Source organism: Mustela nivalis (assembly GCF_964662115.1).
Source record: "Mustela nivalis genome assembly, chromosome: 5".
NCBI lineage: Eukaryota > Metazoa > Chordata > Mammalia > Carnivora > Mustelidae > Mustela > Mustela nivalis.
In genome coordinates, this window is record NC_139024.1 from 37,065,654 (window position 1) to 37,087,292 (window position 21,639).

General features: G+C 34.7%; 1 protein-coding gene across 7 annotated transcripts in view; it reads left to right on the top strand.

Annotated features, from left to right (window-relative positions):
- EPHA7 (EPH receptor A7) overlaps nt 1-21,639 on the top strand; it is a 172,912-nt gene that overhangs the window by 88,888 nt on the left and 62,385 nt on the right. The window lies entirely within an intron of this gene.

The window sequence follows — 21,639 nt, forward strand, 5'->3', positions numbered from 1 at the left end:
CTTCTAGTAGGAGTGGAGTGCAGGGTGCAACAGAAAAAAAAATATATTAAATGTGGGAGATTTTTAAACATTAGATGATGTCCGTATAGCATAGGAAAGGCATGATAGAGTAGCAGAAAGGTTGCAGTTTTTAAAATGTTGTCAGGAAAGACTTCATAGAGAAGATGACTTTGAATAAAAGCCTGAATAAGATAGGAGAGCAAAACCAAAACAAGGAAGAAGGTTCCAGTCAGAGAGAATAACATGTGCAAAGTCCTGAGCAAAAAGCATGCTTGACATGTTCAGCTCGCAGGTGGGCATAACTCGTGTGGAGAAAGAGGAAAATAGAAGTGAATGTCAGAACATTAATGGAGTTGGAGGATGTTGTGTTGGTCCTTGCAGGTTATGAAAGTATTCCCTCTCTTATCAGTGGTTTCACTTACCCATGGTCAGCCATGGTCTGGAAATAGGTGAGATTCCTGACATATGGCCAAAATGTCAGTAGTAGCCTAACACTGTGTTACAATGCCTACCTCATTCACCAGACTTCAGTTCATCACATAGGCATCGTATCATCCCTCAATATCATAAGAAGAATGCTGAGTATAGTACAGTAAGATATTTTGTGAGAGAGACCACATTCACATAACTTCTATTATAATATATTACATTTTTTCTAGTTTATTATTAGTTATTCTTGTTAACCTCTTACTATACCTAATTTATAAGTTAAACTTCATTGTGAGTATGTAGGTATGGGAAGAAACAGTATAGATAGTTTGGTGTAATTTGTGGCTCCAGGCATCCACTGGGAGTCTTAGAACATTATTCCCACTGACAAGGAGGCGCTACTGCCTAACCACTGGCTTTAGGTGGAGATGGAAAGCCATTGGAATTTGAACAGAAGAGAGACATCAATCATCTTCCATTTTTAACAATAACATTTGGGTGCTGTGTTAACAGACAAAAGAGGACAGGTTTGAAGTTTAGGAACTCAGTTTTGTTCATGGTAAGTTTAAGATCCCTGTAGTTGACTTCCAGTTGTATACATAAGTCTGGCATTTTATGTGTGAGATTTGAGTCTGTGATATAAATCTGGAGTTATCAGTGTAGACATGGAATTTAAAGTAATGAAAATCAATATATTAAGGAGAGTGCATATCAATAAAAATTTTGAAAAGTTTAGATCTGAGTGACAGGAGACTGGATGATGAAGAACAATTAGAAAAGTGACAGACAATGAATGGGCAGTGAAATAAGAGGAAAATTCAGAGTTCAATGCCTTGAAGTGCAAAGAAATGTTTCAAGAGATCTGTGTCAAATGTTAATAGCCCTTCAACGTGAGGAGTAAAAGCTGAACTTTTGATAAAATCAACCCAGTATGGGTCTGATGGCCATCATAACATCTTATGTGTCTTAGATTGTACTAATCCATAGACAAAGGGTGGCTGACATTCAGCTCTGCTCTACACTTGTCACCTCCAACTGGGACTGTTGTGTCCAATTATGAACTCCAAGTCCCAGTTGAAAGAATGGGTTTGGCTAACTTGGAGAAAACTGAGGAAGAAATGACAGTAATCTTTGAAGAAACCTAAAGCTTTATATCTTAGGAAGCTATTTCTTACATTTACAATCTAAATTGTTTCTGCCTATTCACTCATTTATTCAATACATATGAAATGCCTATGATGGGTCAAACCCTCTGCTAGCCACTAAAAATCAAGTAGTATGCAAAGGAGACAAGATTCCTGTGTTCATGGAGTACATTTTCTGAAGAATTTTCGTCCAAAACTGTGCTATGCCATGATGAGATCTGACGTCTCTGGATATTCCCACATTAGCAGGAAACTCACCCATTGAAATGGGTGAAGAAGAAAGGGAGAATATAATTTTACCTTAAAAATTCCAAGGACAAATAATTTCTGTTTTAAAAATTGCTTTCTATGCTTGTTTCTGCTTATAACTTTCATGTATTACTAGAAATCATCACATATAGAGGTTTTTAGATCACTGGCTAGTCAACATTTCTTCTAAGTGAGTTCTAGTTATGCTTTTCATTAGATATTTAACACTCAAATAATTTTGCTGAGGCCTGGGGACTCAGTGTTAAAAAAGTCATAGTGTCGGGGCACCTGGGTGGCTCAGTGGGTTGAGCCTCTGCCTTGGGCTCAGGTCATGATCTCAGGGTCCTGAGATTGAGCCCCTCATGGGGCTCTCTGCTCAGCGGGGAGCCTGCTTTCTCCTCTCTCTCTCTCACTGCTTGCCTCTCTGCCTACTTGTGATCTCTGTCTGTCAAATACATAAAAAAAAATCTTTAAAAAAACAAAAGTAATAGTGTCTCATGGAACCAGATTATTGGGGGAAATAGATATCAATCTCTTTTCTTTTTGCTCCCACTATCACTATGGTGCTATTCTTGAGTGTTCTTAGGAGGTTTTCACGAAAGAACATTAGCCTATGGATAAAATCATCTGCTATATGGCTAATTTTTGGTGAAGGCATCAGACAGTATATAAATCTACAATTATTGTTCTTGAATTTTTTTTTAAAGATTTTATTTATTTATTTGACAGAGAGAGATCACAAGGAGGCAGAGAGGCAGGCAGAGAGAAAGAGGAGGAAGCAGGCTCCCTGCCGAGCAGAGAGCCCGATGTGGGACTCGATCCCAGGACCCTGAGATCATGACCTGAGCCGAAGGCAGCGGCTTAACCCACTGAGCCACCCAGGCGCCCCTTGAATTATTTTTTTATGGAGTTTATTTATTTATTTATTTGACAGACAGAGATCACAAGTAGGCAGAGAGGCAGGCAGAGAGAGAGAGGAGAAAGCAGGCTCCCCGCTGAGCAGAGAGCCCGATGTGTGGCTTGATCCCAGGACTCTGGGATCATGACCTGAGCCGAAGGCAGAGGCTTTAACCCACTGAGCCACCCAGGTGCCCCATGTTCTTGAATCTTTGATGGATCTCACTGATGGCAAAGACGGATGTTATGTCATTGTTTTCAGTAAGCGTATGCATCAGTACTACAACTATCTTGAGCCAGCAAAGAAAACATAATTATTTAATCTTGTGTTTGATGATAACCATTTTTTCTTGGCAAATGCTTGAATTAAGCAAGTTTTCTTCTTTGATATTTCTATGATTCAAAGTCCTTTCTTCAGCCAATTAAATAGACTCAGATTCTGCAAAGTGTGTCTGAGTAAATATAAAATATTAAGCATTACCAATGTGTTCAAAACATTTTTTTTTTTTTTTTACTGCAATCAGTGTTGGTTAAGTGTACACCTGTTTTCAATATTAAGAAAAGTGGCAGTTCATTTACTTGGAATAGTTTTTAAGTTCCCTTTCTTATTTTATCTTTTATTTGTCACCCGGGTGCTCTAAGTGGATGTATTTTGGCAAGATGAGGAGTAGGTATGGAGGGTGAGAAGCAGTGTGGTACAGTAAGATGTTATATCCTAACTTTTACCATTTGAAACAAAGCTTGCAATTATGGGGAATTTTAGACCAATTGATCTTATTAGCAAATGTTTATTCTGAGTCCGTTACCCATCTCTGGTTTGGCCAGTGTTATCATGCAATTGAAAAGCCCTGACATTTGTTCTGATAAAGAGGAATGTTACCTCTTCTGGAAGGTTATTAAAGTGAAGAGGGTTTTGTTTTGTTTTGTTTTGTTTTCTTAAAGAGTTTTGATTCTTAAGAGAATATAGAAGAGGATATAGAAGAAGCGAGGTAATGTTGAAATTTCTATGAAGTAAAAATCATTTAGAACGAATTATTTCCAAATTCACTGGTCTCTTGCTTTGAATTTAGCATTAGAATTGAGTTGTGTTTTTATAAGAATTTCCCTATGTACATACATTATTCTTTGCATTTATAATTTTTTTCTGCTGGTAGACTCTTAAAAAGAAATTTTGGCCTCCACCATAGGTATTTTTATGCATTGTGATTTGGATCTTTTCTTTGTCTCCCTAGGGGAAGTGTAAAGTTGAAGGCTGAAAGTTATTTTCTTATAAGATACTTACCTGAACAAAACCTCTCAATGTGCACTCCCTTCCTCTCAAATCACCCTCCTCCCGTCCACACCCATTTTTTAATCCTCTATAACCTCCATCCTGAAAAAGGTATATTCACCTGAGAGAATGCCTTTCTTTCTGAAATGTTATTAATATGTAGAGAATCAAATAGTGGATGGAAAACATATGGATGAAGGGCTTATGCACAGGCCTTCTCCCTCTTAGAAAAAGAACCTCTCTTCTATTCTTGCGTGAGAACACAATCATTTCCCTTGCTTCCTGGCCAAGGACTTGATGTGTAAGAAATTGCAAAGTTCTGAATACTTTATGTTTGTTTGCCAAGGTGCTAAGAAATGCAGATTTGTGTTTCTCTGTCTATATCTTGAAGTCATTCTTAATTCTTTGTTTTCTTGACTATGGTTTTCAACTCTGAAAGAATGGACTCCTCCTACTTGCCCTAACATACCTGCACACATGTTTTTTAAAGCATGGCCATCGATATATTCTAAAGGTAATGTACACAGTTTTGAGAGTATGTAGTTTCCTGTTTCCAAACTTTTCCTAGTATTCAATTATATGTTGTATGAGTTCTGTGATCCCATTTTGCCTCAATGACAATATCACTATATTTTTTTTACTTCATACCTTTCATCTGCTCTTGGGTCTCCTAAAATCTAATAATATTTTATAGATGATTCTTCCCCAACCTAGAAAATCTAATAGCCACTGAGGCTTTTGGAGTGTTCTTTAGAACGGTCTTAATTTAATTTATTAGGTTTTCAGGTAGAAACGTTTAAAAATTACTTGAGATTTTATTGGCCACGTTGTACAATGGAGGCCTAACTAAAAAGACTGATAACTATTATAAGAATTTAATTATAAACATATTTATTGATAATAAGTTCATATGTAGGCAAAGAAAGGTATCTCAAGATAAACTTAATGCGTATTTCTAAAAAATCATCCTGTCCATAAACATTTTATTTTTCAGGTTAACAGGTTAAACAGGTTATTTTTCTCTAAGCAAACCCATCCAAAGATGCGAGCAAAACTTCTGTGAAAAACCTTAAAAATATTTCTTGTGCCCAGAAGTCTGTCTGCCCCTTCATGGATGGTTTAAGATAACTATTGACAACAGAGAACAAGGACACCACCGATAATCCTTGGAGGTAGTTTTGTATTCATGCTTAAACGCATGTGAAATATGTGAGTGGAAGGACTCCTGGAGTTAAGATTTTAATATTTCAGTTGTAGATAACTGTCTTTGAAAACATAGCTTTTTATACAGATTTGGTGTGAAAATGTTTAGTTGAGCAGATGGAGACCCAGCTGGTAGAGTGTATGTTTGTCAGGGTATCTGGCATTTAGCTACATCCAAAAATGATATCAAGCTGAAGGATGCTAAGGAGCAGCCCTGTGTGAGAGCCAGTGGGATCAGTTAGGGGTAGCGTTCTTTCGCTTCTGATTTCCTAACCTTGTAGGGATATGTTTTAATCCAGATGGAGTTTTCAATTTCAAAAATAAAATCTGAGAAAATGTAAATAAAATTGTCAAACAGCTGCCTTTCCCCAATCTTGATTACACTAGCCCAGGAAACACATGCTACTTTGTGTATTGAAATTTAGTACCTAATGAATGGTATTTATCTGTAAGCATACAAAATCATGCACGTTTCCCAGAACTTTATATTCTATAGACTTTAAATCATTATTTTGTTTCAGGAGCTAAACTTTAAGGAATGGCAGGGGTTGATGAGTGGGATTGTGAGAGAAAGGAGAGCATTTGGGGAAGAATGACAGGACTCCTAAATATATATGAAGACATTTTGCCCTATTGGAGCCCACACTGAGGGGGCAAGAGGCCAGTTTAGGAAGGAAGAATAATACATTTAGCCCTAAGTTTTAAAGCACAAATATTTGTGCTTAATATAGTCTAGTCTACCTACTCATTCATCTACTAGAGAGATGAATATTTAGAAATAAACTGTTAAAATGCTTGTTACTACATGTACTCAAAAAGTTCTATATTACACATTTGAAATTGAAAACAATGAACAAAAGCTATAATTGTGGTTAATAAAAATTCTCACATCATATTTTCTGTTGGCTTCCTCTTTGGATACTGCATTAATAAAATCTAAATTCAAACTTATAAACTAATTTCACTGAAAATGACCAATTTGGTTGACTACTGTTTTATTTGAGCCATAAATAGCATTAATTAATATATTTATTCATATAACTGTCAAAACTCTCACACACACATACCCACACACACACGTGCACACACACATACCCACATACATGCACACACAGAGTAGGGGATGGAATGTCCCTCTAAGTGCTTAGAACTGCTTATTATAATGAATAAAAGTATCTGCAGGCGACCTTTGGAAGTCTTGCCTTAGAGATTTATATGAACCACTGAAACCAAGATAATTTTTTTATGCTGATGATCCAATGACCTCATGAATTTGGGACCTCAAGTTTACAGGTATAAACTCAGGATCAGATAGTCACTAAGATGCCTCCTTGATTCAGTCAGTGATAGAACCATAGCTAACTGCACTGCTTTATCCTCTTACCAAAAACTTGTGCTGGAAAAAGCATGATTCTTAGGATGAACTAGTGAGTTCAAATTCAGAAACTCTTTAAGGAAGAGTATCTATTTACAAAAGTCTATCAGAAAAGTATCCCTCTATAAAATAAAAATATTTTTCCTTTTCCAGGGAGCTTCATGGTTTTATAAAACAAGACAAAAGAACTGTTATGCAAAGACTATAAAAGATACTTGTTCTGATAAATGTATAATTTTATTGGAATATTTTTACCTAAATTGTGAAAAGAATGTTAATAAATATTTTATATCCTTTTTTCAAATATCCATCTTAAATTTACTTGTTTACTTCACCTTCCTACAGTATAAAATTACATACGAACTATTATGGATAGATAAATTACATGGAGTATAAACTATATATATGTATATATGTATTACATATATAAAATGTGTGAGTGTATGCATCTGTTGGTGTGAAAAACTGATTGCTTAATTTACTTTATGCTGGTTTCTGTATTAGGTTCTTTGCCTTCATTATTTCAATGAATCCTCACATATAAGTGATGTTAACATACCTATTTTACAGATGAGGAAATAAAGGTATAGGGAAGGCTTGAGTAAGCCAAGGCTACACAGAAATCAAACCCCAAATCATGCTCTTATTCATTATGCCTTATGGATTTTCCTAATTTTCTAGCGTTTTTAAAAGCCAAGATTAAGACTTAAAAGCTGGAGCTTTGATATTTACCTGAGTAACTGACCAATTCATTTAAAACAAATTCTTAAACATGGACCTATCGATACTGAAGCCAGTGTGGGGTTGTGTGAACTAAAGGGACGAGGAGAGACAATGACTCTTCTCAAGGGAAACTGTGACCTCCCAATTCTTGCTGAAAATGCATGCGTTCATATACAGTGGAGCCAGATATGGCAATTCCAGAAATCAGGATTTTTCAGTCAAATCCTCAGATTGCGCATTTTCTGTTTAATAATTCAATTTTAAAGCAAACAACGCCTTCATTGTGTCAAACAAAACAGATATATAGGAAAGAACTAGAGAAGTGTTAATTTGCAAGCTCAGCTATAGCCAGGCATTGTTGGTTGAATTCCAAGGTTAAACAGATTCTGAGACAGAGATGCAGGAAATTTATTGGGGACTGCTTTTGAGATTAAAACCTCTTATGTGTACCATGGGAGCAGGATTGGGCAGAGGAAATCCTTGAACTTGAAGATACATCCACAACAATGATCTGAGTAATAGCACGGAGTTCTTTGGAGCTGGGAGGGCACTCTACACTTTATCCGGATTGGGGTAAGAACCCAGGTCTTTATGCAATCCCCACTCCTGCCATTTTGTAGCCGTTGGATATGCCCCTGCCTGAGGGTGTGAACCTGGACCAGGTTGCTCTTAGCCTAGAAGAGTTGTCAAAGGGATACTCAACTATATGCTGTCAGTCTCCAAAACAGTCAGTACCAAAGAGGAGGTACTAGGAGATCTGCTTGGTACAGCAGCTTGATATCCACAGTCTAACCCAAATCACTTTAACTGCCTGAGTCATACCACCCACTAACTGTTTTCTGACAATTCCCTAACAATCCAGTTCCCTCACCAGAAATGCCTTCCTCCGACCTCTGTGCATTCAAATTCTATCCATTTTTAAAGATCTGCTGCAGTCTCCCTTTTCTACTGATCTTTATAGACCATATTCTCAGCCACTGTGATTGATATATATATATATATATACCATCAATTAATCATGTACTACTGTCGCCCATTCTTTGAGCCTCAAAATTTTATGTCCCTCAAATTCATGTCAGATGCACATTACAAATGCAAATCCTGGGACGCACAGTCAAGAAGTCCTGATGCTGTACCTAACTGGGGTGGGAACTTGTTCAGTGCATTGTTTATATATATGCAGGTGAGTCGTAAGATTTTAATACCAATGCCAAATGTTTACATAGCCCTTTGTGATATGTTGATTTTAAAGACATACATTAAAGTACAAATTCAGGGGCGCCTAGATGGCTTAGTGGGTTAAAGCCTCTGCCTTTGGCTCAGGTCATGATCTCAGAGTCCTGGGTTTGAGCCCTGCATGGGGAGCTCTGCTCAGTGGGGGAGCCTGCTTCCCTCTCTCTCTCTTTCTGCCTACCCCTCTACGTACTTGTGATCTCTGTCTGTCAAATAAATAAATAAAATCTTAAAAAAAAAAAGTACAAAGACATGTATCTTCTTCAGGTCATGGGTTGTGTATTACAGATCTTTTTTTTTTTTTTAAGTCTTCTCCATAGCATTTATGATAAGTAGAACACTGCTATTTTTCTTTAGCAGTTTTATGTGAGAATAAAATATATAAAAATATACAGATTCTTGAGTAAACCATGGGTCATTTTATAAGTGAAATTATATTTTAACTAATCAAAATTATTTTGGAAAACTTCTGACTTGAGAAGCTTCTACAATCTTGTATTTCAGCATTTTAATGCTGCCTCAGGATTTGGCTAATTGTGTTGGGCCATCTTGTCTCTAAAGCATTAAATACTAGTAAAGCTGTGTAAGCTTTAAATATAATTTTCCAAATTACGTTTTCTGACTAATGCTTATGAAATTTCAAAATGCAGTATATTTCTTTATTATAAAATAGATCTATTTTCCTCAGTTTTAATTGTACATCTGACCTAATGACTTCTTTTTTAAAACCATGTGAGAGAAAAGCATTATCAGAACCTGGGTTTTCTAGCTCCATTTCTTTTTTTCTAGCTACATTCTTAAATATATTTACTAAATATGAAAGGGAATTGTTTTCCTCCCAATTGAGGTAAAATTGCACTACAAATCATTTTGTGCTAATGATTGTATTCTTTTAAAATAGCCAGGCATGTTCAGTTTATAATCACCATGCCTATCACTGTAATATAATGTTAATTTTAAAGAATTCTCTTTTGGAATGAAAGAACTAATATACTGAATCTTTACATGAATTTTACTTATATATCAAAATGCTTCGTTAAGCTTTTGTTAAACATGCAGAATATTCCAACATGCAGCAGCTTCTTAGGATTAAAATACGGCATTTACCAAAGCACTTCTGGATAAAATAGAACCAGGCATGAAAATATGGTATTGGTTCAAATTTCTACAGTTTCCAAAGGACATTAATTAATCAATGAAATGGATCAGTGATTTCTTTTCCTTAAACGAGTAACCCACTAATAATTACACACAGTGCTTGCTACAGATTTTGCCGCTGAGTCACAGCTTTCATTATTTACCAAATTTTCTTATGGCAATATCGTATCCAAATTAATACATAGTCCATCTTCTAAATATCTAGTAAATATATATAGTGGTAAGAGGGATCTTCAGGAGAGAAAATTTATCTTTTGGTTTCCTACAGAAATGAAAAAACAAAAAACAAAAACAAAAAACCTATACACTGATGTATAGGTATTATTTTCCATGTGAGTTTATAATTATCAGTTATTGGTTACTAAGTAAAGATTACTATAATACTTGATTATTAATATATGCAGTTTTTCAGGAAATTCTGTTGACTCTACTCTCAACATTTATATATTTATAAAATATATAGAGAGAGGATCTGACTACTTTTCCACATCCATGGCTGTCTCACTGTTCCAGGCTACCAGCATTTTATACCTGGATGACTGCAAAACTTTAGTGTAAGTTTCTGTTGTCCTATACTTTTTCCCTTATAGTCTGTTTTCAACACAACAACTAGAACCTTTTAAAGTATAGACCACTTTATCTTTTGCTCAGAAGGCTGCTCTGGCCTCTCATCTCACTCAGAGCAGGAAGAAAATTCCACCAAGCCTTAAGTCCTCTGCCTCATGCCTCACCTCCTTAACCCCTGTAGCCTCATGTCCTACCATTGTCCCCTGTCCCCCTTTATTCCAACCAGATCAGTCTCTTACATGGTCCCGAAAACACAGCAGAAATGTGCCTAATTTTGTATCTTTTTTCTGGCTAATCTTACTATTTTAGAATTATCTTCATCTGGATATTCCTTTGGCTAAGTCATCTCCTTCAAACCATCCTTCAACCCCTCTGTTTTCAGTTAGATCTATCCTGACAACCAATCTAATACGGCAGCTTGTAACTTCTCAACATCTTGACACCCTGACCCTGCCTTACTATTTCTTTTTTTCCAGATCACTTTTCACTTTACATACCATACACCTTTCTTAGTTTTTAAAATTATTGTCTATCTTTCTTCTGAAGAATGTAAGCTTCATTAGAATAGAGATCTTTCTTTTCCTTGATCTTATTTCTGAAAACTTTGCAAGAATAGTGTAAACATAGTAAACCCTTAATAAATATTTATAAAATCAAATTGTGATATTAGGAATGAATATATATATATACATATATATATATATAATATATTGAATATATATATATGTTTAATTTAGAATTTAAGTTAAATTTAGTTAACAGCAAAGATTGAAAAGTTGAAACATCTGAAAAAATAGTTATAATACTTATCAGAAAAGTCCACCTTTTTTTTTTTTTTTTTTGGTTAGCTGCAGCAATAATTTTCTGGTTCTAGAATTTTAGGTGATTTTAAAATAAAATTTAGAAAAAAAAAAAAAAAGGAAAGCATGATAAATGAGGAAAACTGCATGAAGCTTGAACAACTAATCCTATTATGATCCCCTGCCACGGGGGTAATAATAAAGCCAGCAAAGCAAAAACCCCAAAATACCCCCAAATGACAGTACACTTTTATCTCCACTATTTAGTAAAAGCAATTGTTGTTTAAAAACTGTATGGGCAGGGACACCTGGGTGGTTCAGTGGCATAAGCCTCTGCCTCCGGCTTGGGTCATGATCCCAGGGTTCTGGGATTGAGCCCCAGATCGGGCTCTCTGCTCAGCAGGGAGCCTGCTTCCCCCTCTCTCTCTGCCTGCTGCTCTGCCTACTTGTGATCTCTCTCTCTGTCAAATAAATAAATAAAATCTTTTAAAAAATAAAATAAACATAAAAACTGTATGGACAGAAAATAAAATATATTTACCTTTATTAAATATGCACTAATTTATAGCATTAAGTGTTTTTCTCCTTTCTAGTGAAAACTACATTAAGGAGACTCACTAGTCCACGAACCTGCACTTAGATACCATAAATCAGTGAACTCATTGGCTTCAGAATGTCGGATTCCAAGTAGTTTCTTTCCACACGTTTCTTTCACTTTCTCACCAAGCAGATGGCAGCATCGTGGCGAGCTATGGAGACATGCAGGCCAATTTATTCTGCCATGCACTAAAAACTGTGTGAGAATTTGTAGGCAAAATAAAGGCAAGAGAAAGAAACTCACAGTTTTGAGAGCCATATTATATACCAAGCACTGTGTTAGTGTTTTCATATATATTATTTCATTTAAGAAATCCATGAATTAACAAGAGAGAGAGATGTTAACACATAGGAATGCAGTATGTCTTATAAGTACAACATTTTTCTTCTGAAGATAATGCCATAATTGGATTAGCTCTTCAAGCTTCATGCAGTGTAGTATTTTGATCAAGAAGAAATGATAGAGCATTCCAGGTACAGAAAATGGTACTGAAGAAGATATGGAGGTGAGAATGAGAGCTATGATTATTGGATGGCTGGCTTGAAGGAGGATGAAGAGTTCCAGCTCATATTGTAACCTCATTAGATAAGCTATTTCATCTCTTTCTGTAGCTAATGACTCTCCAAGGGATTCTTAAGCCAGCTGTGATGGCAGCAGGAGCCAGTTTCACATATTGGAGGTGCTAGACGAGGTCAAGGATTTCTGCTTTTATAACAGCTGAAGGGATTGGGGATGGGTAGGATTTATGTGGGGGAGTACACAACTGAGCTGGTTTTATTCCGGGAAAATTGGTTCTGCCCAAGCAGTTGATATTTAAACTTGTAATTATGTATAACTCTGTGATCAAGTACAAAGGCTGCTTAAGACTGGTTCTTCATTTGGCAAGGCGTTATTACAAGAAGGTTCATAGTCGGATTAATCACTTTGCTAGTCTTAAAATGGAATACCCCGAAAAAAGTGTCAGAAAATCAATCATGGCCCATAATTCACATATAAAGGACCAAAAGCAACACAAAACGGGGTCTTATATAAATGTGTCTCCCAAATTTTAGCACCTTTCTGTTCTAAACTTTTTTTCCAAGGTAACCTCTATGGTGGGTCATACTGGGCATTCCTAGGACACACTTCTACCTACCATGCAGGAGCATGTGAATTTATTTTCACATTAGCTTATTTGAAACATAATTAAAATAGTAAGTCTTTAAAATTCCTCTGATAAATTCCAAAGCCAGAAGGTTATGGGGTTTCTGTAGCATTGTTTTGTATCTACCCAGGCAAACATACCACATATACAGTAGAGAATAAAGCCCTCAAGATCATCTGCCCTTAAGCTTCCTTTCATCCTAGCAGAGAGATGAGAGGAAATCCAAAATGTCCCACATGTTATTATTTGTTTGGCAAAGAGCAGCTAGGGAGGAATGACCCTAGTAAACACAGCAGGTAGCTTTACTAAATGTGCAATATGAAATTACTACATTCCATCTTAAGGCTGTGGTTCAGTTTTCTCTTGTCAAGGCTAATTGTTATTTTCCATCCAACTTCTAAGTGTTTTCAATATTTGTTTTTATGTCTACATCACTTATCCATTTAGAAGCCATACATATAGGATATATATCCAGAGAATCTTGAAATGAACCCCTTAATTTATGTAATATAGAAACTCAATAATCAACAGGAAGTTCTTGAAAATACATCATTCTTCTCTAAAAATTTGTGCCTTAGGTTTACTTAGTCATTTTTAGCAACTGGCATAGAAAGTAATTACTTTATTCAATTGATATTTTATGTGTAAATGATTTATTACATATAAAATAAGCAACCTGAGACCTGATTGTTAGTAATTTAGAAGAACAGATATTGCCTAAAAAGTGTAGATGTCTGCAATGAAGTTGTATTATGCACAACCTAGAAATCCTATAAATGCAGTGTATAATCAAATAAAAACTATATCAAAATGAAAGCTTTCAAGATCTCTAAAAATATCTGTAGCTCCAGAGGAAGAAACCTTAAATATTTTCAGGTTGATTTTATATGAGTTAATTTTAATGTTATAAGCTGCTTGACATGTTCAGTTCAGTGGTTGCAAACTTTTAAGGATTTAGTTTTCAACATTAAATTACTTAGGAAGTTGGAAAGGGAATGTCATGCTCTTATTCTTAAACATAGATAATCTGTTACATATTTATGGTTAAATAGGAAAAAAAAATTAGAAATCAATTCCTGCCTGTGTTACCAGTTGTGATCTGAGAGAGTAAAGTAGGCTCATCTAATTATTTGTTGACTTCACTCTATTATGATCATAACTAGGGCAGGTTAGAACCTTCTAATGATAGCATAAACAAATCACATGCTTCCTTTTAAATCTAGTGTTCTCATCATAACCTCTAACCATTTTTTTTAGTTAGTAGCTTAGCTCAGCCATTTCTCTTTGACCCTGATGAACTTTAAGTTCTATAACAGGACCAATGAAATTTACTTTTTCATAAACCATTAAAGATATATTTTAGGATATCTATATCCAGGAGGCCTTCTCCTGCAATAGGGCTCTCATAAAACAAATGGTCTCTTTAAGGAAAGGATTAAAACCGAGAGTGAATTAATAGCGTTTTAATCATGAGTAAAAGAACACATTGTGAAAAGCTTAAACAGCTTCCCTGGCCATGAAATTGGTAAGGCAAAAGCATGGAACACCACAGGTAAAAAGTTGAACAAGGAAGGTGGGCAGATAGTGGAGGTGTTTATTTTAGAGTTCAGAGATTGGCATGTGTGTTCTTCAGAATAATGTCCATTAACATGGTTTTCAGGTGTGGGTCTAATAGTTGGTCATGGTTGTGGGTCATGTACGCAAGGTGTACTTGCCACTCCATTGATTAAACTAAAGTATCCGTCAATGCTCAGTAGATGAATGTTCTCCTTAATGATGGTGAAGCAAGTCAGGAGCTATGTGGGGGCCAGAGAGGGTCTGGGAAAGTGCCTCTGCCGCTTTGCAGTTGGATGTTCTTATGCTACTTTGTTAAATGCTCATCCAAGTCTGAAGTTCTTTATCTCTGAAATTAGAATCACAATAATTGTTATTAGGTTGATTACCATGCCAGTTAAATAATAATTAATGTCAGATGATACAAGTTGTGGTAATGGGTAGGTTATGTAGGATTATTTCTTCATATAACACTTTTTAAAAAACAATGTAACCAAAATGAAGCTTCTCAAAATTTATTTTCTGATGTAATATATTTTGGCATATTGTATTTTGTTTTTTTTTTTTTAATTTTTTATTTTTTATAAACATATATTTTTATCCCCAGGGGTACAGGTCTGTGAATCACCAGGTTTACACACTTCACAGAAATTATGTTGGCTATCTTCCTAAATAAAAAGCAGTATTTCCTATGGAATTTGGTTGTGTAGTCACGAGGCAAAAGATGTGAACACATTAAGATTGTTTCAATATCACTATTTTTCAAAACATTCTAAATAGTCTATATCGTGCATGTTGAGGCCACTGTTGGTAAATTAAATAAGATCTTATAGAAGCCAGACCATGGAATAAATGGATAAAGAGAGGGTAAGACAGTTGATGGAATAGACAAATAATGGAGAAAAAAGTATAAACTTTAACACAGAATTGGAAGGAATGAAAAGAGAGAAAAAGAGATGTTGGGAGTCAGAATATAAAATAATGTTTTACTATATGAGGATCTCTTACAACATTTATTTATTGCTTTCAGCTATAAAATAAATGTGTTTGCTATAAAAGAGGAAATTCAGATATGTACAAGGTACAAACAAGGAAGATATTCAACAACTGTTAAGATCCTCCGAAATTTTTATTAATAACATATATTCTACATGTTACTTTTTTCTCAATATCGTATAGTATCATTTTCTCACAAATGAAGTATTTCTTCATTTGTGAGAAATGTTACTGTGTAAGTTCATGTTACTTACATCATGTTACTTATGTTACTTATGTAACATGATGTAAGTTACTCACTTTAGGTGGTTTTATAATAACATGTAGGATATTTTTATTGTTTTCCATTCTCCACCATTATTGATAATCGCTTCCTGTTTCTCTAAAGGAAGACTTTTTAAAAATCTATTTGGGATACATTTGCAGAAAAGAATTTCCCAAGAATTGGTGCTTATTGTTAAGTAAATAACAATTGGTGCTTTGTAAACAGGTTATTTCAGTTTACACTATATCAAACAGTATAGGAGAGAACTTGCTGTGAGTTTTGAACTTTTTTGAGACTGTAAACTGAAACACTATGTCCAGAAAAAAATTGATGTCCTCTATTTGGAGAATTTTCCATTGTTTAATTTCACTCAATTTTTTTTTAAAGATTTTATTTATTTATTTGACAGACAGAGATCACAAGTAGGCAGAGAGGCAGGCAGAGAGAGAGAGAGAGAGAGAGAGAGAGAGAGAAGCAGGCTTCCTGCGGAGCAGAGAGCCCGATGCGGGGCTTGATCCCAGGACCCTGAGATCATGACCTGAGCCGAAGGCAGCAGCCCAAACCACTGAGCCACCCAGGCGCCCCAATTTCACTCAATTTTTGATGTCTTCCTACAATGAAACTGAAAAAGTATGTGGGGGTTGGGGGTTACAATTTTCTTCACTGAGACCATAACCAAAATTTATATGAACCTGACTCATGTCATAGGCTAAGTAATTTATTCCAAAACTCAGCACCATGCAAACGTAAATGAATTATAATTCATCTTTATTGAAGGCTGTTCAAAAACATACCCCCCCCCCCCGTTTTAGTCTTCTTAAATCAACTTGTTAGGTGCCTGATAATGAAGTAAAGCTGTTAGGGAATTGAGCACTGTGAACCAAATATAAAGGGACCGAAGTGGTTAAAATCCACCTCTTAAAACTTTGTTCTCCACGCTCTGATCTCCCTCTTCTGGTTTGCCTTTTATAAGGCAAAAACTGGAAAATGTTATTTTCTGATGTTAGTGAGGCCAACAGAACATTTATCTACATTGTACATTTAATTGTGCAACTACTCAAGTCCACTAGTAAGAGAAGCTATGTTAATGCTTTTAATTGCTGATCTCCATATGAACATTTATTTTGTTCTTTACTTAAATTGAATTGAAGAGTAAAATGTCTTATGATAAAATATTTTAATAGTATTATATTTATGTAGCTATGTATTCATTTCATATACTTATGTTTAATTATATAAATTACATATGACTATAATTTAATGAAATTTAATTTATTGAAATTAATTTAATGAAACTTGAAAAACAGTTTTCATTTGAATGGTGTATGTAATAGAGATATCTTCGATTAACCATATTGGGTACCAAGGGTTTTTTGCATTATTTCAATTAAAGTGATATTTGGAGGGGAAATTGCAGTGGGAGAGGAACCATTAGAGACTCTGGACTCCAGGAAACACACTAAGGGTTTTAGAAGGGAGGTGGGGTGAGGGGATGGGTGAGCCTGGTGATAGGTATTAAGAAGGGCACGTATTGCATGGAGCACTGGGTGTTATACACAAACAATGAATCATGGAACATTACATCAAAAATTAATGGTGTACTGTATGGTGACTATGTATCAGAATAATAAAATTAATTAATTAATTAAAAAACAAATTAATAACACATAATTAATAAAAAAACAAAAATAAAGTGATATTTGCCTTATGAGCCATTGTTTTTAAATCAAGATCAGCATTTCAATTAAAGTATTATTTTGGTAAATGCTGGAAAAAATGTATATCTTGGAAAAATTTAGAACGTTGGTAACTACAGTGACTTCTTACTTTTAGCATTTCCGATGGTAAAGTCTTTAATACAGAACATTTTTAAAGTAGCTATCATATCATGAAATTTAAAAACTTACGATAACTGTATATTGCCTTTTCAAGGGGAAGAGATCTCTGAAATTGGTTAAAAATATTTGAATTGTTCATAAAAAAATTATATGAAATCTACATGCAGAGGTTCACCTATGAACTTTTAACTATTATCAGAATTAGTAGTGCCTTGATTGTACTAATTATAACAACAGAAATAATAGAATATTCTTGCCTTTTGTGTATTAATCTGTTGCATGGCAGCCAGAGCAGGTATGGAAGGGCCTGTGTGCTCAGCTCAGTGAGCCACAGAGAAAACTTTCTAATATCCTGAGCAGGAGGGAAAGGTGATGGCTAGCGCCTGAGACAGCATTTGAGTTATCATATAGCATATCACTCAATAGTGATTAAACCTCAAAAGATTAAAAACAGCCAGCATTTCATGAGATAACAAAGAGTATACTTTCTCTTTGGGCAGTGTCAGGTTTCTGGGACTGATACTGTTCGTCTGCTACTGTTCACGTACTCTGTTCCCCCACGTCTCTCCCACTTGATACCCTCTACCAGGAACACTGCGAATGGAAGCATTGGGATAATGTTCTTCCTTTATTCTGATAGTGATGACATCTGAACAAAAATGCCCACATTCATATTCGCTGAAAAGAAATATTGATATTTGAGAACACTGAGTAGAGATTGTTTACTACTTTCACTAGTTTCACATAACCAGGCAAGGTACTTTTGTTGTTAGTTACTAGTCCTGGTTTTATCCAGGTCTAAAGCATGGATGAGTGCTCTCCCCAGAATGAAAGGGACGGGATATAATCACACAATTGTCAGGGGATAAGGAACGCCGTCATAATATTGGTCTATATTAATATCTATCACAAGTGCATACATATTTTAACATAATTGTTCTTATTTTTCCACCATCTGCTAATGGTTTGATCTCAATGCCATGAAATTCAATCTGTATTAATCAGCATAAGGCGAATATAAATAAACTTGACTTGAAAACTGTATACTCTTCAGTATAAAATTTAAAATAAAAACAATATATATGTATTTTATTGAATAGGTATTGAATGGAATATATAGCTTTGATTGAATAGATTCAGTGCCCTGGAAGTTTTCTGTGTCAGAAGGAAAAAGGCAGTGAGGATAAATAATTTTCTTTTCCATAATATGTATTGATGAAGTCTTGTGGGTATAATTTAATCTAGAGAAATCTGAAGATTATAGCAGAAAAGTTTATTCAAGATGTGTTATCAGAGTCAAAACAACTCAGTTCATTAGCTGAATAGATTTAAAGGTTTGTTATCTTTGATTTGTTTCTGCTATATTGTATACACAATATCTTCTCAACTAGAATTTTATGTTTGTCATCATGGTGAATTTTTTTCAGACCTCATATTATCACACTGGTTGGTTTTCTAACACGGAAAACACAGAGAACCTAATATTTAGTTGATAAAATGATGGCAACATTAAGCATTTCCTTTGTAAATAGATGCAATTTAGATAGGCTTGATAATTTATAGTCATTTCATTTTATTTGCAGTTATGTTTTCAATTATAATATTCATAATTATACTTCTTTTATATAGTAGTATCCTATTAAGATTAAATTGAGATAGGAATAATTCTAAATGTGCCTATTCACTATATTATTTTCTGTTAAAATAAATAATTTCTGCTAAAACAACTAAATTATTCAGTTTATGTTCATGGAGAGATTTTTCTCTCTCAAGAAAGAGTTGATTTCTCTCATCTGACAAATCAAAATCTATTGTTTCTACTGTAGATTATAGAATTCAGTTCAAATTTTAACCTAGTTGGAAATATACTGAGGATTGATGGTCTTGTGCCTTAGAAAATTTAGTTAGGTTATCTGTAAAGAGTCTATATTACTTATATATTTTATAAATATATGAATTAATTTGAGTTGCACATGGAATTCAGCTTAGAAATTAGGGAAAGAAAAAAACCCATTTATAGTGAGTTATATTAAACATTGGAACTAATGTTACATTAAAACAAACAAACAAACCTGTGTTTAGTTGAGTATAGCAGACTATGTGAAATACTACCTAATTTGGGGTCTTTATTTTCCTCTAAATCTTCAGATTTTAGAATTTTTAAGTCAATAGTACTGTGTCATAGACACATTTAAGGGGTTAGCCATATCAACAGAAACTACTATTTAATTAAATCCATTTGAGTAATTGAGAAATATATTCCTACAACTTTTTAGTCCTTCTTAGGAACCTAATATTTGATAAACTCTTTGAGGGCATTCTTTATATTTTCATTCCCACAGAAGCTAACATCATGGTTCCCTTATCCCATTAAATGAGATAAAGTATAAAGTTCTCAATATAATCTCTGGCACATCAGCCAAATAAAGAGCCATCTAACTGGGATTGCTGGGAGGCTTTATTTATGAGAGAAGAGAAGGAATTATAGGCTGCTTCCCCAATTCTCCAGTCAAATCATATTTTTCGAAAGTTCTTTTAAAGTTAGAGACATGTTTGGACTTCTTTAGTTCAAATAAGTATGATTCTAGCATAAGTAGAGATTTTCACACTAGTTTTTCTTTCATGTAAAAATATTAGCAAGTATTTTCACTTCCTAGACTAAAATAGATTTTATTCTGATATTTTATTGTAGCACTCATACAAATTGATTTATTTTAAAGCAAAAAAGTTCTGGGTATTAACTGAGTACCTGTAAATGAGTGACCGTATTAAATACCATTATATCTGCATGAACATTCAGAGCACATAGCAGCAAATTTTTTTTTAATCTTCTTACACGTTTGTGAAGATGACACTAATGAAAGTATTTACAACAAAAGAAAAAAAAATTTACTCAGTTTCTAGTATCTATTCCCATAAGTAATACAGTAAGTTAAAGACTGTGATTTTCATTTGTTTGGCAGTTTCCAGGCTATGTTATTTTTCAGAGTAACTTTAATATGTCTAATAAATATAAATTAGCATTAATACTTAGAAAGAATTAGCAGGAAAGCCACTTTTGGAATCAGTAGTTATTGGTCACTTAATTGTGTAATTATATGTATTGTGTTTTTTTGTTATCAGACAAGCACTTCTGTCTTACACGGTCATTTGAGTAGAATTACCCATGAGGCTTTCAATGGAGAAAGCAAAATTGTAGGAGGAAAGAGTCCTTAAAAAAGTGATTTGTAACCAGCAAAGGGCATTTGGGGATTCTTAAGAGATTTTAATCTAGTACATTCTGTATAGCAGAACTGCTTCAGCCTTTCATATAATTCCTTGGACTTTTTCTTGCATAATTTCTCTTTTTACTATCATCACCTTTTTACATTTCTTTCTCCCCGCTTAATCATATTTCCCCCTTATTTAAGGTTTGCTCATGCTTTTCTTCTGTGAACTCCCTATTGTTCATTAATTCTCTCTATATATGTATTTTGTATCAGGCGGTAGTAGAGAAGCCATCGAATTGTTGTGGGGGAAAAAAACACAAAAAAATTGCAGCCCTCATTAGAGCTGCAACTTATTCTTTTAAATGAATTTTTTTAAGGATTTTATTTATTTATTTATCTACTTATTTATTTTTGACAGACAGAGATCACAAATAGGTAGAGAGGCAGGCAGAGAGAGAGGGGGAAGCAGGCTCCCCACTGAGCAGAGAGCCCGATGTGGGGTTCCATCTCAGGACCTTGAGATCATGACCTGAGCTAAAGGCAGAGGCTCAACCCACTGAGCCACCCAGGCGCCCCTCTTTTAAATGAATTTTAAATAAAATTTTAGAATTTATTTTTTAAAGAAATATTAGAGAGATGATGGAGATAAGCCACAAAATAAATTAATGAAATATGTGGTTTTTAGAAAGCAATAAAGAATAGGGAGTAGGAATGGAGTGGTAAGGTAGAGGCTGACTTAACAATTTTAACAGTAAGAGGGTGACAGTAATGACAGAGAGGAAGAAAGGGAGTGACCATGTTCATGTCTAAGGGAAGAGTGTTCTAGACAGATGGAACACCGTATGTGAAGCCATTAGGCTGGAAAGCCTGGTGAGCTCTAGTAATGTGGCAAGACGATCACTAAAATGCAACGCGGAGATGGTAGTAGGCAGGGAAGTCAGGTAACCACTCTAAGGACTTGGACTTTTTAACTGAGGTACCTGGGA